This window comes from Meles meles, chromosome X, assembly GCF_922984935.1.
Source record: "Meles meles chromosome X, mMelMel3.1 paternal haplotype, whole genome shotgun sequence".
NCBI classification, from domain to species: Eukaryota; Metazoa; Chordata; class Mammalia; order Carnivora; family Mustelidae; genus Meles; species Meles meles.
This window is the reverse complement of record NC_060087.1, coordinates 65132085-65151374: the sequence shown is the minus strand read 5'-3', so window position 1 is coordinate 65151374 and position 19290 is coordinate 65132085. Positions and strand designations below refer to the sequence as shown.

The 19290-nt window shown below is 37.8% G+C and overlaps 1 protein-coding gene across 1 annotated transcript in view; it reads left to right on the top strand.

The window, feature by feature from the left end:
• The window catches only part of MAGT1 (magnesium transporter 1), a 76182-nt gene that overhangs the window by 36534 nt on the left and 20358 nt on the right, over positions 1-19290 (top strand). The window lies entirely within an intron of this gene.

The following is a 19290-nucleotide window of genomic DNA, read 5'->3' as shown; positions in this document are numbered from 1 at the left end:
TATGAAGAATCAAAGTTTTACTTCTTCTTTGCTGATTTGGATGCCTTTTATTTTTTTTTGTTTTCTGTCTGTTGAGGCTAGGACTTCTAGTACTATGTTGAACAACAGTGGTGACAGTAGACATCCCTTTCATGTTCCTGACTGTTAGGGAAAAACTCTCAGCTTTTCCCTCTTGAAGATATTTACTGTGGGTTTTTTTTAAAGATTTTCTTTATTTGGAAAAAAAAAAAAAAAAAGATTTTATTTATTTATGTGACAGACAGAGATCACAAGTAGGCAAGAGGCAGGCAGAGAGAGACGGGGGTGGGGAGCGGGTAAGCAGGCTCCCTGCTGAAGCAGAGAGCCCAATGCCGGGCTTGATCCCAGGATCCTGGGATTATGATCTGAGCCGCAGGCAGAGGCTTTAACCCACTGAGCCACCCAGGTGCCCCTGCTGTGGGTTTTTTGTATATGGCTTTTATATTATTAAGATATGTTCTCTGTATTCCTACAATGCAGAGAGTTTTTATGATGAAAGGATGCTGAGGGGCGCCTGGGTGGTTCAGTGGGTTAAGCCGCTGCCTTCGGCTCAGGTCATGATCTCAGGGTCCTGGGATCGAGTCCCGCATCAGGCTCCCTGCCGAGCAGAGAGCCTGCTTCCCTCTCTCTCTCTCTGCCTACTTGTGATCTCTCTCTCTCTCTCTCGCTGTCAAATAAATAAATAAAATCTTTAAAAAAAAAAAAATGAAAGGATGCTGAATTTTCTTAAATGCTTTTCTGCATCTATTGAGAGGATCATATGGTTCTTGTCGTTTATTACTATTGTATATCACATCCATTGATTTATGGATGTTGCACCAACTTTACCTACTATTATTGTATTATTATAAATGTGTTTCTTTAATTTTGCTATTAATTGGTTTATATAATTGTCTACTGTCAAGTTAAGATAAATATTTACAATTGTTACTTCTTTTTTTGATAGATTATTATGATATACTTTCCTTCTCCATCTCTTATTGCTGTCTTTAGTTTAAAACATAGTTTGTCTGATATAAGTATGGCTACTTCAGCTTTCTTTTCGTGTCCGTTAGCATGATAAATGGTCCTCTGCCCCCTCACTTACAATCTGGAGGTGTCTTTGGGTGTAAAATGAGTCTCCTGTAGACAGCATATTGATGGACCTTGTTTTTTTAATCCAGTGTGATAACCCTGTGTCTTTTGATTGGAGCACTTAGTCTATTTATATTCAGAGTAATTATTTTTTTTAAAGATTTTATTTATTTGACAGAGAGACACACAGCTAGAGAGGGAACACAAGCAGGGGGAGTGGGAGAGGGAGAGGCAAGCTTCCCACAGAGCAGGGAGCCCAATGCAGGGCTCAATCCCAGGACCCTGGGATCATGACTTGAGCTGAAGGCAGACACTTAATGACTGAGCCACCCAGGCACCCCCATTCAGACTAATTATTGAAAAATATGAATTTAGTGTCATTGTATTACTTTTAAAGTCACTATTTTTGTAGATTGTCCCTGATTCTTTTTGGTCTTTGTCACTTTTGGGATCTCTCTTTGCTCAAAGGATCCCCTTTAATACTTATTGTAGAGCTAATGTAGTGTTCACAAATTCCTTTAGTTTTTGTTTGTCCTGGAAACTCTCTATCTCTCCTTCAATTCTAAATGACAGCCTTGCTGGATAAAGTATACTTGGCTACATGTTTTCTCATTTAGCACATTGAATATATCATGCCTGTCCTTTCTGGCCTGCCAGGTCTCTTTGGACTGGTCTCTGCCTCGTGTGTCTACCTTTGTAGGTTAGGGACCTCTTGTCCAAAGCTGCTTTCAGGATTTTCTCTTTATCTCTGAAATTTGCAGACTTCACAATTATATGTCAAGGTATTGATCTATTTTTGTTGATTTTTGATGGGGATTCTCTGTGCCTCCTGGACTTGAATGCCTATTCGTTCCTCAGATTAGGGAAGTTCTCAGCTATAATTTGTTCAAATAAACCTCTGCCCCTCCCTCTCTCTCTCTCCCATCTTCTGGGACCCATGTTATTCTAATATTTCACTTTATGGTATCACTGATTTCTCACATCCTCCCTTCATGATCTAGTAGTTGATTTTTCTCAAGTTCCTTATTGTCCATCATTTTGGCTTTTATATCACTGACTCTCTCTTCTGCCTGTTTATCCTAGCAGTTAGAGCCTCCATTTTTTACTGCATCTCAGGAATAGCATGTTTTACTTTGGCCTGATTAGATTTTAGTTCTTTTATTTCTCCAATATGGGATTCTCCTATGCTTTTCTCAAGCCTAACTAGTATCTTTATAATCATTGTTCCGGATTCTAGTTCTGACATCTTACTTCTATCCATATTAATTAAATCCCTAATAGTGAGTACTGCCTCCTGTTCTTTCTTTTGGAGTAAGCTTCTCTGTCTTGTCATTATGTCCAGAAAAGATTAGATAAAAGAGAGAGAAAAGACAAAAAAGCAAAAACAGCACCAAAAACTACAAAAGAAATCAGAAAAACAGAAACAAAATGAAATAAGAAAAAATGAAACAAGAATTGCCCCTCCTTTGCCAGGAGGCCAGGCTCAGTGTAAGCTGATCCCAGATTGCATTATGTGGCGCTCTTTTGCTACCCAAAGGCTTTCATCAACCAATGGGGGGCATGAAAATTGCAGCACCCTGATCTCTGGCCCTGGAGCTAAATGTTTGCACCTCCCATTCTTCATTGAGCCCTCACAGAAAAGCATTCAATTACTCTTGTTTCTCTGGTCTCTGTCTGAACTCTATTCACCCAGCCTATGATTGAGGGTTTTTTCCTCAGGCACACTACCCCATTTTGAGTCTCCAAACTTTACAGAGTCATGTGGTACAGACTTGTACTATTTCTCCCAGGGGAAGGAGGGGCATCTTGCCATGCTTCTACCTTTTGCTGGACCCTTGCCTGGAGAGCAGTCACTCGACTGTGCAGTGGTTCATCAGTAGTTTGCAGTTTATGGCAACATCAAGCAGAAAGCCATCTCCTAGGGGTGCCTGGGTAGCTCAGTCCTTTAAGCATCTGCCTTCAGCTCAGGTCCTGGGATTGAGTCCCTCACCGTGCTTCTTTCTCAGTGGGGAGCCTGTTTCTCTCTCTGCCTGCGGCTCCCTCTTCTCATGCTCTCTCTCTCTCAAATTAACAAAATCTTTATAGAAGAAAAGTAAGCCAGCTCCTAGGCTTGCTGTTTGCAGCTAGCTTCCCTGCTCTGGTGCTTAGGAACTCCATCGCACTCAGGCACCCCCTTTATTCTTGTGACCCTGGGGATCCTGAGACTACCCTTTCCCACCTGGAATTCTGCCTCGCTTCACCACTTGAGCACCTTTAAGGCAGGGACGTTCCCCCTGTAGCAAACTTCTAAAAGGTCTGATTTTGCCCTCTGCTGCTTATAATACTTTCTGGTAGCTGAATTAAGGAAGCTTCCTCCTCTGAGAGTTATCTTCCAATATATTGCCCTGGGTTCACATTTCTGCATCTCCTACCTTGCAAAAAGTGGTCACTTTTCTATTTGTAGAATTACAGCAATTCTCTTCTCAGATCTCTGGTTGATTTTGCTGGTGTTCAGAATGATTTGATAACTATTTAGCTGAATTCCAGGGACCAGATGAAATTAGGGTCCCCTACTCCTCTGTCATCTTAACTCCTTCTGGCCACAAGAAATTTTTTGGTTTTGTTTTGTTTTAGATTTTTTTTTTAAGATTTCATTTATTTATTTGACAGAGAGAGATCACAAGTAGACAGAGAGGCAGGCAGAGAGAGAGAGAGGGAAGCAGGCTCGCTGCTGAGCAGAGAGCCCAATGCGGGACTCGATCCCAGGACCCTGATATCATGACCTGAGCTGAAGGCAACAGCTTAACCCACTGAGCCACCCAGGCGCCCCTGGCCACAAGAAGTTTTAAATAGGACTTAACTTATATGAGATCTAGAATAGTTAGTGAAATAAAAGCTGAACTCGAGCTGCCTATGAAATATAATGGTCAATGCTAACCTGTTAGAATACAGAAAATGGATGATAATCAAGTAGGTTTTGTAGTTTTTTATTTTGTTAAACCATGTATAATATAAATGTTACCATTTTAACCAGTTTTTTTTTAATATTATATTTATTTGACAGAGAGAAATCACAGCTAGGCAGAGAGGCAGGCAGAGAGAGAGGAGAAAGCAGGCCCCCTGCGGAGCAGAGAGCCCAATGCAGGGCTCGATCCCAGGACCCAGGATCATGACCTGAGCCGAAGGCAGAGGCTTTAACCCACTGAGCTACCCAAGCACCCCCACTTTAACCAGTTTTAATTCTACAATTTATCACGTAACTTTTTAAAGCACAGTGTAAATCCCACCATTATGCCACATTATAGTTCTTAGTAGAATTAGGTACCTTTCTGCCCTCTTCTTTCCTGACTTAGTGGAAAATCTTCTTGTTCAAAACGTAACCCTTTTCCTGTGTTCTGCATCCCATACCCATTGCCTCTGTCAATCATGACTTCTTGCACCTGTATTTTTTCCAGGTTCTTTTAAAGATTTTATTTGACACAGAGAGATTGCACAAGCAGAGGGAGTAGCAGGCAGAGGGAGAGGGAAAAGCAGGCTCCTCTATGAGCAGGGAACCTGATGTGTGGCTCCACCCCAGGACCCTGGGATCATGGTCTGAGCCATAGGCAGATGCTTAACTGACTGAGCCACCCAGGTGTCCCTTGTACCTGTATTCACTTGTGTTCTTGTATATTCTCTTGGCTTAGACAAATATATAATGATACATATCCATCAGTATGGTATTATAAAGAGTGTTTTCACTGTCCTAAAAGTCCTCCATACCTTGCCAATTCATCCCTCCCCCCAACCCTTGGTAACCACTGAGATTTTTACCATTTCCATGTTTTGCCTTTTCCAAAGTGTCATATAGTTACAATCATAAAGTATGTGGACTTCTCTGGTTGACTTCTTTCACTTACTAATAGTACTAAAAGCTTCTGCTTGTCTTTTCATGACTTGATAGCTAGCTCATTTCTTTGTAGTGCTGAATAATATTCTATTGTCTGGATATACCAGAGTTTCTTTATATATTTCATGTGTTGAAAGACATCTTGATTGCCTCCAAATTTCAGCAATTATGATTACAACTCCTCATAAACATCCATATGTTGGCTTTTGTGTAGACGTAAGTTTCCAACTCCTTTGGGTAAATATCAAGGAGTGTGATTGCTGGATCATATGATACGAGTATGTTTAATTTTGTAAAAAACTGCCAATCTTCCAATCTGGCTGTATCAGTTTTCATTCCTAAGAGCAATAAATTAGGGTCTCTGTTACTCCACATGTTCATCAGTATTTGGTGTTGTCAGTATTCTGCATTTTGGCCATTCTAATAGTCGTGTAGTGGTATCTTTCTATTATATTAATTTGTATTTCCCTTATGACACATCATATAGAGCATCTTCTCTCTTTTTTCTAAAAATAGGTAAAGAAGACTTCTTTTTCGAATTTTAATTTAATTTTTAATTAACATACAGTGAAATATTAGTTTCAGGAGTAGAATTCAGTGATTCTTCACTTACATACAGCACCTAGTGCTCCTCATAACAAGTGCCCTCCTTAATAACCATCTGTCATCTAGCCCATCCCCCACCTTCCTCCCTCCATCAGCCTTCAGTTTATTTTCTACCATTAAGAATCTCTTCTGGCTTGTTTTACTCTTTTTCCCCTTCCCATACGTTCATGTGTTTTGTTTTGTTTTGTTTTGTTTTAAAGATTTTATTTATTTGAGAGAGAGACAGTGAGAGAGAGCATGAGAGGGGAGAAAGTCAGAGGGAGAAGCAGACTCTCCAAGGAGCAGGGAGCCCGATGTGAGTCAAATCATATGGCATTTGTCTTCTCTGACTGGCTTATTTTGCGTAGCATAATACACTCCTATCTCCATCCAGATTATTGTAAATGGCAAGATTTCATGCTTTTTAATGGCTGAGTAATATTCCGTTGTGGGTATACCACATCTTCTCTATCCATTCATCAATTGATGTGTGTTTGAGTTCTTTCCATAGTTTTGCTGTTATTGATAATGCTGCTCTAAACATCAGGGAGCATGTACCCCTTCAAATCTGTATTTTTGTATCCCTTGGATGAATATCTAGTTGTGTAATTGCTGGTTCATAGGTTGGTTTTATTTTTAAGTTTTCGAGTAACCCCCATGCTGATTTCCAGAGTGTCCGCACCAGTTTGCATTCCCATGAACAGTGTAAGAGGATTCCCCTTTCTCTACATCCTTGCCAACACCTATTTTTTTCTTGTAATGTTAATTTTAGCCATTCTGACCAGTGTGAGATGATATCTCATTGTTGTTTTGATTTGTATTTCCGTGGTGATGAGTGATATTGAGCATCTTCCCATGTGTCGGTTAGCCATCTGCATGTCTTCTTTGGGAAAATGTCTATTCATTTCTTAACTGGATTATTTTTGGGGGGGGGTGGTGAGTTTGACAAATTCTTTATTGATTTTGGATACTAACCCTTTATCAGATAATGTTATTTGCAACTATCTTCTCTTACTCCATAGGCTGCCTCTTAGTTTTATTGATTATTTCTTTCTTAGAGAATATTTTCAAAAGCATATTTACCATTCATACATCTTTAATGAGATGCTTGTTAAGGTCTTTGGCCCATTTTTTAATCAGCTCATTTGTTCTCTTATTGTTGAATTTTAAGAGTTATTAGCATATCTTAGAGAGCAGTCATTTATCAGATGTGTGTATTGCAAATTTTTTTCTCCTTGTCTGTGGTTTGTCATCTCAATCTCTTGACTTTGTTTTTCACCAAGCAGAAGTTTTTAATTTTAAGGAAGTACTACTTATCAGTTATTTCTATCATGGACCATGTCTTTGGCATTGTATCTAAGAAGTCATCACTATATCCATGGTCATCTAGGTTTTCTCCTATGTTACCTTCTAGGAGTTTTATACTTTTTCCTTTTGTATTTATGTCTATGATGCATTTTGAATTAATTTTTGTGAAAAGTATAAGGTCTATGTCTAGTTTATGTGGGTTATTTATTTATTTAAGCTTGTGGATGTCTAGTTGTTTTAACACCATTTGTTGAAAAGACTGTCCTTTCTCTATTTATTTTTAGTTTTAAATTAATTAATTTTATTTATTTATTTATTTTTAAAATATTTATTTATTTGCCAGAGAGAGAGAGCACAATCTGGGGGAGCAGCAGAGGGAGAGGGAGGAGCAGGCTCCCTGCTGATCAGGGAGATCAGGGAAGGCAGATGCTTAACTGACTGAGCCACCTAGGCATCCCTTAATTTATTTATTTTTAGAGAAGAGAGAGAGGATGAGAGAGTGTGGGGACCCATGAGATCATGACTTGAACTGAAATCAGGAATCTGATGCTTAACTGACTGAACCACCCAGGCTCCCCCCCTTTTTCCCTTAATTGCCTTTTCTCTTTGTCAGTGATCAGTTGACTATATTTATGTGGGTCTATTTCTGGGCTTTCTGTTCTGTGCTGTTCTGTGCTATTGATATATTTGTTTTTGGCCAATACCACACTCCCTTGATTACCATAGCTTGAAGCTTGGTAGTTACAGTTTTCCAATTTTGTTCTCCTTCAGTATTGTGTTGGTTATTCTGAGTCTTTCCTCTCCATGTAAACATTAGAATCACTTTGTCAGTATCTACAAACATACATGCTGGGATTTTGACAGGATGCATTGAATGTATAGACGAAGCTGGGAAGCCATCTTGACAGTATTGAGTCTTCCTATCCTTGAACATGAAATACTTCTCCATTTCACTAGTTCTTTTTTCTAAAGATTTTTATTTATTCGTCAGAGAGAGAGAGCACAAGCAGGGGGAGTGGCAGGCAGAGGGAGAAGCAGTCTCCCCTCCCCAGAGCAACATACCCAATGCAGATCTCTATCCCAGGTCATGACCTGAGCCGAAGGCAGCTGCTTAACCAACTGAGCCACCCAGGCACCCCTTGCTAGTTCTTCTTTGATTTCTTTTTGTCAAAGTTTTGTTAGTTTTCCTCATATTGATCTTGTACATACCTTGTTAGATTTATACTAACAAAATATGGGGGATGCTAATGTAAATGGTATTGTTTTTTATTTAAAATTTCTCTTGTTCATTGTTCCTATATATGAAAACAATTGACTTTTGTATATTAAATTTGTATCATGCCACCTCGGTATAATCGCTTATTACAAGAGTTATTTTGGTTGATTCTTTTAGATCTTTTACATAGATAATCATGTCATCTATGAACAAAGGCAGTTTTTTTTTCCTTCCTTACCAAATATATTCCTTTTATTTCATTTTTGCCTTCTTGCATTAGCTAGAACTTCTTGGAGGATGTTAAAAAGGATTGGTGATAAAGGCCATTCTTGTACCAAAGGATTTGTGACAAAGGCCATTCTTGTACCTGAACTTAGTAGAAAAACTTTTAGTTTCTTATCATTAACTATAATGTTAGCTGTAGTATTTTGGTAGACATTCTTTATCGAGTTGAGGAAGCTCCCCTCTAATCCTAGTTTACTGAGAGATTTTATCATGGATAGGTTTAGATTCTGTCAAATGTTTTTCCTATATCAATTGATAAGATAATGTAGTTCTGTTTAGCCTATTACGATAGTTTGCATTAATTAATTTTTAAATTTTTTCTTAATTCTAATATAATTAACATACAGTACTATATTAGTTTCAGGTGTACAATATAAGGATTCAACAATTCTGTACATCCTACAGTGCTCATCACAAGTACACTCCTTAATCCCCATCACCTATTTCACCCACCCTTCCCACCCACCTCCCTTCTAGTAATCATTAGTTCTCTACTGTTAAGAGTCTGTTTCTTGGTTTGTCTCTTTTTTTTCTTTGCTCATTTGTTTTATTTTTCAGATTCCACATGTGACTGAAATATGGTATTTATCCTTCTCTGGCTGACTTATTTCACTTAGCATTATGCTCTCTGGTTCCATCCATGTCTTTGCAAATGACAAGATTTCATTCTTTTTTATGGCTGAATTACATTCCAATGTATACACATGCCACATACATATGTACTACATCTTTATCCATTTGTCTGTTGATGGACTCTTAGGCTGTTTCTATACCTTGGTTATTGTAAATAATGTTGCTATAGACATAGAGGTGCATGTATCCCTTTGAATTGGTGTTTTTGTATTTTGGGGGTAAATACCCAGTGGTACAATAACTGGATCATAGGGTAGTTGTATTTTTAACTTTTTGAGGAATCTCCATACTGTTTTTCACGGTGGCTGTACCAGTTTGCACTGCCACTAACGGTGCAAAAGGGTTCCTTTTTTTCCACCTTCTCACCAACACTTGTTGTTTCTTTGTATTAATTGAGTGTTAATATTGAACCACCCTTGCATGCTTGGAATAAATCCTCCTTGGTTGTCGTGTATAATTCTTTTTGTACATCATTGATTTAATTTACTAATATTTTGTTTAGAATTCTTGCGTCTGTATTCATGAGAGACATCAATCTATGGTTTCCTTATGTCTTTATCTGTTTTGGATATGAGGATAATGCTGGCATCGTAGATCGAGCTGCATGTATTCCCTATGCTTATTTCTTTTTTTGAGATTTATTTACTTATTTTTAGAGAGGGAGAGCAGGGGGAGGGGCAGAGGAGAGAGAGAGAGAGAATCCGAAGCCGACTCCCTTCTGAGCATAGAGCCCAAGACAGGGCTGGATCTCACAACCCTGAGATCATGACCTGAGCTGAAACCAGGAGTCAGATGCTCAACTAACTGAGCCACTCAGTTGCCCCTTTTTCTAAGTTTTATTTATTTAGTTTTGCAGAGAGAGAGAGAGAGAGACAGAGACAGAGAGATTCTTTCTGCTCTATCTTCTGAAAGAGATTGTAGAAATTGGTATAATTTCTTCTTTATATGTTCATAGACTTTACCATTGAACTCATCTGAATCTGGTGCTTTCTATTTTGGAGGGTTATTATTTTTGGTTCAATTTTTTTAATCAATATGGGCCCATTCAGATTTTTAAATTTCTTTTTGTATGAGTTTTGACAAATTGTGTCTTTCAAAGAACTGGTCCTTTACATGTAGGTTATAAAATTTGTAAGCATAGCATTGTTTGTAGTTTTTTTTACACTATCCCTTTAATGTCCATATAGGCTCTATAGTGATATCCTCTCTTTCATATCTGATACTGGTATTTGTTGTCTTCTCTTCTTAGTTTGGCCATAAACTTATCTATTTCTTTGACCTTTTCAAAGAACAAGCTTTTTGTTTCATTGGTTTTTCTATTGACTATTTTAAATTTTGTTTATTTCTGCTCTGATTCTCATTATTGTCTGCTAAGTTTGGATTTAATTTGTTCTTTTCTTTGGTTTCCTAAGGGGAAAACTTAAATTATTGATTTAGATATTTTTTCCTCATATATGCATTCAGTGTTATAAATTTCCCTCTAGCCATTTTTTTGCTCTACCCCACAGATTCTGATAAGTTGTGTTTCCCTTTTCATTTAGTTCCAAATCTTTCTAAAGTTTTCTTGAGATTTTGTCCTTGACCATGTATTATTAGAAATGTATTGTTTAATTTTCATGTATTTTGGGATTTTCTAGTTCTTTTTCTGTTATAGTTTCTAGTTCAATTCCATTATTGTCTAAGGGTCCAACATTGTATGATTTCTATACTTTAAATTTGTTAGGGTGTGTTTTTTAGCCCATAATGTGGTCTGTCTTGGTGGATGTTTCGTGTGAGTTTGAGAAGAATGTGAATTGTGCTTTTTTGGGTGAAGTTAGTCTGTAGATATCAATTATATCTAGTTAATTGAAGGTGGTCTTGAGTTCAGCCATATCCTTACTGATTTTTTGCCTGCTGGATCTGCCCATTGGGTGTTGAAGAGGGCTATTGAAGTCTCCAACTATGATAGTTGATTCATCTATTTCTCCTTTCAGGTCTGTTAGATTTTTGTCTCACATAGTTTGACACTGTTGTTAGGCAATACATATTAAAGATTGTTATCTTTTTGGATAATTGACCCCTTGATCATCATGTAATGCCCTTTTTAATCCCTAATAACTCCATATTTTGAAATCTGCTCCATCTAAAGTTAATACAGCTATTCCTGTTTTCTTCTGATTAGTGTTAGAAGGATATGTTTTCCTCCATCTTTTTTTTTTTTGCCTTTTTCCATTTTATTTATTTTTTTCAGCGTAACAGTATTCATTGTTTTTGCACAACACCCAGTGCTCCATGCAAAACGTGCCCTCCCCATTACCCACCACCTGTTCCCCCAACCTCCCATCCCTGACCCTTCAAAACCCTCAGGTTGTTTTTCAGAGTCCATAGTCTCTTATGGTTCGCCTCCCCTTCCAAATTTTTTTTTTTTCATAAACATATAATGTATTTTTATCCCCAGGGGTGCAGGTCTGTGAATCGCCAGGTTTACACACTTCACAGCACTCACGTCCTCCATCTTTTTAATCTATATATTATTCATATATTTCATTTCTATGTGTCTCTATTTAAAGTTGGTTTCTTAAAAAAAATAAAAATAAAGTGGGTTTCTTATAGTCGACATGCACTTGGGTCTTGTTTTTGTTGTTGTTGTTGTTGTTGTTTTAAGATTTATTTACTTATTTATTTGACAGAGAGAGAGATCAAAAGAAGGCAGAGAGGCAGGCAGAGAGAGGGGGAAGCAGGGTCCATGCCAAGCAGAGGGCCCGTTGCAGGATTTGATCCCAGGTCCCTGAGATCATTACCTGAGCCGAAGGCAGAGGCTTAACCCACTGAGCCACCCAGGCGCCCCTTGGATCTTGTTTTTTGAACCTATATTTAGACTATTGATACTCATATTATGTATGTACTTGGATTATTTATACAGTTGGACTAATACGTACTGTATTCATTACTGTTTTCTATTTATTGCCCTTAGTCATTGTTTCTATTTTTTTTTTTCTCATTTTATTTTTTTCAGCGTAACAGTATTCATTCTTTTTGCACAACACCCAGTGCTCCATGCAAAACGTGCCCTCTCCATTACCCACCACCTGTTCCCCCAACCTCACACCCCTGACCCTTCAAAACCCTCAGGTTGCCCCAACCTCCCACCCCTGACCCTTCAAAACCCTCAGGTTGTTTTTCAGAGTCCATAGTCTCTTATGGTTCTATTTTTTTAATTTTTTTTTTATTTATTTGACAGAGAGAAATCACAACTAGGCAGAGAGGCAGGCAGAGAGAGAGGAGGAAGCAGGCTCCCTGCGAAGCAGAGAGCCCGATGCGGGGCTCGATCCCAGGACCCTGAGATCATGACCTGAGCTGAAGGCAGAGGCTTTAAACCCACTGAGCCACCCAAGTGCCCCTCATTGTTTCTATTTTTATTTTCCATTCCTTTTCTGCCTTTTGTATAGCTAAACATTTTATGTGATTTCATTTTCTCTCCTTTCTTAGCATATTGGTTATACTATTTTCCCCCCTTTTTTAGTGGTTGCCCTAGAATTTGCAATATACCTTTATAGCTAATTCAAGTCCACTTTTTTTTTTTAGAGAAAGAGCATGCACACAAGTGCTAGCAGTTGGGCAGAAGAGAGGGAGGGAGAGAATCTTAAGCAGGCTCCACACCCAGTGCAGAGTCCAGCGTGGGTTTCAATCTCACAACCCTAAGATCATGACCTGAGCTGAAATCAAGAGTTGGACACTTAACCAACTGAGCCACCCAGGCACCACCCCCATCCACTTTCACGTAACATTATACCACTTCATTGGATGTGTGAGTAACTTAAAATAAAAAACATATATTCCTAACTTCTGTCTCCTATCCCTTGTATCATTTCTGTCACTTATTTCAGTTATATTTAAACATACATAAATGCATACACAATTGAATACATTGTTGGTATTATTTTGAATAAACTGTTATCATCTCCTAGGTAAATTTAGAATAAGAAAAATAGGGACATCTGGCTGACCTAGTCAGTGGACTGTGTAGCTCTTGGTCTCAGGGTTATGAGTTAAGCTCCATGTTGGGTATAGAGATTACTTAAAAATAAAATCTTAAACAGAAAAAGAAAAGTATTTTATTCAGTGTTCTCCCTTCCTTTATGTGGATCCAAGTTTCTAACCTCTCTTATTTTCCTTGTCTCTATGAACTTCTTTTAACATTTCTTGCATAAAATTCCCTTAGTTTTTGTTTGTCTGAGACAGTCTATTTCTACTCCACTTTTGAAGAATAATTTCTTAGGGTGCAGAATTCTAAGTTGGTGGTGTTTTTTTCTTCACAATTTAAATATTTCATTCTCTTCTTCCTTGGATGGTTTCTAAAGAGAAGTTGGAACTAATTCTTATTTCTCTTCTTCTATGAGTAAGGTGTTGCATACCTCTGGCTTCTTTCAGGTTGTTGTTTTTTTCCCTTTGACTATCTATAGTTCAAAAATGATATGCTTGGGTGTATTTTTTTGACATTTACTCTGCTTGATGTTCTTGAAACTTCCAGAATCTATGGTGTGGAGTCAGATGTTAGTTTGAGGAATTCTCAATCATTACTGTTTTAAATATTTCTTCTGTTCCTTTCTCTGTTCTTCTGGTATTCCCATTATGTATATGTTACATTTTTTGTAGTAGTTGACCTATGGTCCTTGAATATTCTGTTCTGTTCTTTTTAGTCTTCATTCTGTGCTTTTCAGTTTTTGAGGATTCTGTTAATAGATCCTCTAGCTCAAAGATATTTCTTCCTCAGCCATGTCTAGTTTACTAGTAAGCCCATCAAAGGCATTTTTCTTTCTGTTATAGTGTTTTTCATCTCCAGCATTTCTTTTTGGTTCTTTTTTAGGATTTCCACCTCTCTTTTTACAGTACCTATTTGTTTTTGTGTGCTGTATTAATTATCCATTAGTTCCATTAGCATATTAACCATAGATTTTAAAAATTCCCTATCTGATAATTCCAATATCCTTGTCATGTCTAGTTATGATACTTGCTCTGTGTCTTCAAATCATGTTTTTTTGACTTTTGGTTTCATAGCCAGACATGATGTACTGGTTAAAATGAACTGCTTTGGGGCGCCTGGGTGGCTCAGTGGTTAAGCCTCTGCCTTCGGCTCAGGTCAAGATCTCAGGGTCCTGGGATCGAGCCCCACATCAGGCTCTTTGCTCAGCGGGAAGCCTGCTTTCCCCCCTCTCTCTCTGTCCGCCCCTCTACCTACTTGTGATCTCTCTCTGTCAAATAAAAAAAAAAATGAACTGCTTTATTGGCCTTTAGTAAGGCGGGACGGGTATGTTCTATGGTCCTATGATTAGGTCTCAGTCTTTTAGTGAGACTATACCCCTGGACTATGAACTTCACAAGAGTTTCTCAGCCTTCCCTGCCTCTTAGGGGACAGGGTAACATCTTTCATTTGAACTAGTACTTTCAACTGGTTCACTTGCCACCATCCATATAATACAGTCTCCCTGTTACCTCTATAACAGTTTCTAGAGTTTTTTCTGGAGAGTATTTTTTTTGAAGATTTATTCATTTAAGAGAGAGAGTACATGTGCATGTGAGTTGAGGGGAGGAGCAGAGGGAGAGAATCTCAGGGAGAGAATCTCCAGCAGACTCCCCACTGAGTCCAGAGCCTGGCACAGGGTTTAATCCAAGGACCATGAGATTATGACCTGAGTTGAAATCATGAGTCGGACGCTTAACCAACTGAACCACCCAGGCACCTCTCTGGAGAGTATTAATAAGAATAGTTGGGAAAAATTAAATTTGGGAACCTTGAGGGTAAACAAAATTTAATGTTATTTTTTACTTCAGGGTATCATGACCTATGAAGGATCTGAGGGTTTTATTCTACTTACAAGATAATGAGTTAGAGGGGTGCCTGGGTGGCTCAGTTGGTTAAAGCCTCTGCCTTCGGCTCAGGTCATGATCTCAGGGTCCTGGGATCAAGCCCCACATTGGGCTCTCTGCTCAGCGGGGAGCCTGCTTCCTCCCTCCCCCGCCTCTCTCTGCTTGCCTCTCTGCCTACTTGTGATTTCTGTCAAATAAATAAAATCTTTAAAAAAAAAGATAATGAGTTAGACTACCATGGTTTCATAGATACTAGCAGAAGAGATGATACTCCTGGGTCAGAGTTAAAGGACTTTATATTATTCACAGTAATGATGGTATCCAAAGTATCAGCACTTTCTTGCACCATTTCCCCAAGCCCCACTTTCCATAGGATGATGCAATGAAGGACAATGGTTTGCATTATGGGAGAGTATCTCTAAGCTTTGGGAAATCCTAGAAAAGGTAGTAAGCATGCATGCCCTTTGCTTTGGAGGGGTTCTGTTTCTATCTTCTAAGGCTATACAAACGCCCTTGAGAAAATCATCCAGAACAAAGGTAGTCAATTCCTCTTAATGCAACATGTGCAGAAACACAAGAAACCTATGGAGAATTGTCTCCCAACACAGGACTTCTCATAGACTTTATCATGCTGGTTTGTGTTATTTTTCAAATCCAGTAGTGGGCTGTGATAATGCAGAACTTCCTAAATTATTGGACTAGTTAATGAAGGATTTTGCTTTGATTCTGTGGAACATACTTTTGAAAATAGTGACATTAGACTAAAGCCAAAATTCCTTAGTTTTCCATTCATGCACTCTTTACTCCAGATGCATAACCACCTTCTCATATTTATATTATGTCATACACTGTCTTATTTCAATATCATTGATTGTTTCTCTCCCCTCTCAAAATTCTACTTAACTTTAAGCCTCATTTCAGATATTCCCTTGCAGCCTTTTCAGATCTTCCAGATGAAATGTGAGTCATCCTTTTTCTTGTGTTGCCATCCTATTTTCCTTATATTTCTATTATACATGTATCCACATTCTACCTCATAGTAAAATTAGCCCTATAGTTGTTTGACAGTTCATCTTAGAATATAGTCACTTACTTAAGAGTAGAGCCAACATCCTATAGCTATCAATGTTAAGTACGTAATGGATATTCAATAAATATCAAACAGCTTAATATTCCCATTTTACAGTGTCATTGTGCCAGTCATATTCCAGTCAGAGCCCCATAAATCAAAATGAGTACATTTAAAAAACATGCTACAACCTAAAAGATGAGTGCATTTAGCCTTTATTAGACCAAAGGAAACAATTTCTGAGTTTAAAAAATTGCTTTCTCATTATCTGTTATTCAAGCTGTGGTATTGTTTTAGAAATTAAAAATTGTAATTGCTCTTATTTTAACAATATACACAAGGGATTTCTGTTAGTGATTTATAAAAATACAAAACTAATTTTCTTTTACATCAAATAGCTTTTCATAATTAATGCCTATTTTAGAGCTATATTTAGAGTTAGTGATATAAGGATGGTAGTATATCCATTTGTGGAAGAAATTCAGATCTTTCTCCCAATAGTAGTGTCATAGGCCACAGTATATGTGGGAAAATATATATAACATATAATGTGCTGTCTTTATCAATCTTAAATATAAAATTCACTAGCGCTAAGTTAACTCACATTGTTGTGCAACCAATCTCCAGAACTCTTTATTTTATAAAACTGAAATTCAGTACCCATTAAATAATTCCCCATTCCCTCTTCTCATAGCTCCTGGTGACTACTATTCTACTTTCAGTCTCTATGACTTGGACTACGGTAGATACCTCATATAAATGTAATTATACCAGGTGCCTGGGTGGCTCAGTCTGTTAAGCATCTGCCTTTGGCTCAGGTCATGATCCTAGGGTCCTGGGATTGAGCCGGAATCTGGCTCCTTGTTCAGTGGGGAGCCTACCTCTTCCTCTCCTTCCACCTGCCACTCTCCATAGTTGTGCTCTCTCTCGCTCTCTGTCAAATAAATAATAAAATCTTTAAAAAAATAAATGTACAATATTGGTCTTTCTGTGACATGCCTTATTTCACTTAGCATTATGTCCTCAAAGTTTATCCATGTTGTAGCATGTGTCAGAATTTTTTTTCTTTTTTGAGGCTGAAAATTTATGTATATAACACCTTTTATTTAACCATTAATCTATTCATGGACAGTTGAGTTCCTTCCATCTTTTGGCTATTGTGAATAATGCTGCCGTGAACATAAGTTTACAAATATCTCTTGGAGACCCTGCATTCAATCCTTTCAGGTATATATACCTAGAATTGAAATTCCTGGATCATGTTCCATTTTTAGTTTTTTAAGGAACCTCCATCCTGTTTTCCATAGTGGCTGCACCATTTCGTATTCCCACCAGCAGTACACACAGGGGTTCCAGTTTCTTTACTTCCTCAGCAACACTTATTTTTTAGTTGTTTTGTTTTGTTTTGTTTGATAGTAGCCATTCTAATGGGTATAAAGTGGTATTTCATTATAGTTTTGATTTGTATTTCCCTAATGATTAAGTGATGTAGAGCATCTTTTCATGTGCTTGTTGCCCAGTTCTTTATCTTTTTTTGAGAAACATCTATTCACATCATCTGCCCAGTTTTTAATCTGTTTGGGTTTGTTTTTTGCTTATTTGGTTTTTTGGTTGAATTGTAGTTCTTCATATATTGTGGATATTAACCGTTTATCAGATATATGATTTGGAGATATTTTCTCCCATTCCATAGATTGCCTTTTCACTCTGTTGATTGTGTCTTTAGTCTACAAAATATTTTTAAAGGGCTGATGTGGTATAAAGTTCTTATATTAGTAATTATGAAAACATAAGTTACAAGAATTATGATGGACAATATTTACCCATTATACAAACTTACAATAAAAATATAGAGAAATAGATACCTTCCTTCATTGATGGGTAGAAGTATAAATTGGTACAGTCACTTTGGAAAGCAAGTTGACTCTATCCATTTTAATTTCAAATGTTTCTACCCTGTGACCTAACAAGTCCATCTTTGGAGAAGAACTCTTACCGGGTATACAGGAAGATATGTATGTGGCTCTTCATTGCAACATTATGTTTAACTGGAAAAAAAATTAAAGTCCAACAATAGCATAGTTTCTTAGTAATCTGAAAGAGTGAGGTGTGTGTACACACACACACACACTCTCATGGATAGATCCTTCAAACATGGCTGCATATAAAAAGAAGATTGTAGAATATTATAGTTAATATGATACCATTTGTGTTAAAGCAAACAGAAAGCAATATTGTGTTTTCTGTTGGTATATACACATGTATATGAATAAACACAGAAAGGTCTAGAAATAATAATAGTGGTTGCTAGGGGTGCCTGGGTGGCTCAGGCATTAAGCATCTATTTTCGGCTCAGGTCATGATACCAGGGTCCTGGAATGGAGCCTTGCATTGGGCTCCCTTCTCAGCAGAGAGCCTGCTACTCCCTCTTCCACTCCCCTGCTTGTGTTTCCTCTCTCACTGTCTCTCTCTCTCTGTCAAATAAATAAATAAAATCTTGAAAAAAAATAATAGTGGCTGCTAGAATTGATTGCAGTTGGTCCTTATAACACTGTAACTATTTTTATTTCCTAAGGGAAATGGATTCATATATTACCTAGATTTTTATACATTTTTTTTAAAAATCCAAAAGTGATATAGTTAAATATTGATGATTTTGTCTTAAGGGCACATGCTTGGCTCAGTTGGAAGAACATGTGACTTTTGATCTCAAGATAGTGAGTTCGAGCAACCCCGTATTGGGTGTAGAGATTACATACATACAAATTTTTTTTTAAAGATTTTATTTATTTGACAGAGAGATCACAAGTAGGCAGAGAGGCAGGCAGAGAGAGAGGAGGAAGCAGGCTCCCTGCGGAGCAGAGAGCCCCATGCGGGGGTCGATCCCAGGACCCTGAGAACATGACCTGAGCCGAAGGCAGTGGCTTAATCCACTGAGCCACCCAGGCGCCCCACATACATACAAATTTAAAAAAAGATTTCAGCCTGAAGTTTGGGTAGTAGTTTGTGGAGTGAACACTGTCCAGGGTCTGGTTCTTAGCTCTTCAGACTCTGAAATTGAATTTTTAACAGTGTAGCCAGAATTTATCTAGTTCTGGAGACCCTGAATGCACTCACCAAACTAAAAATCTGTGGACATTGGTAACTAAAGGACTCATCTATTCATTAATTTGCCAAGGAGACCAAAATAATCATATCCATTAATCACTCTGCTCTCCTTCCTTATGGGAAAGTCTAAAAAATTACTGTTAGAGGCTTCTGTTGTGAGTATAGGATCAAAGCAAGGGAGTTAGATTGTTTTATTATCTGATGTCTTTAAATTATAAATGTCTCATACAAGCTAATCTCCCTTATAGGGTTACCTGTTGAGGGGACCTGAATATTTGC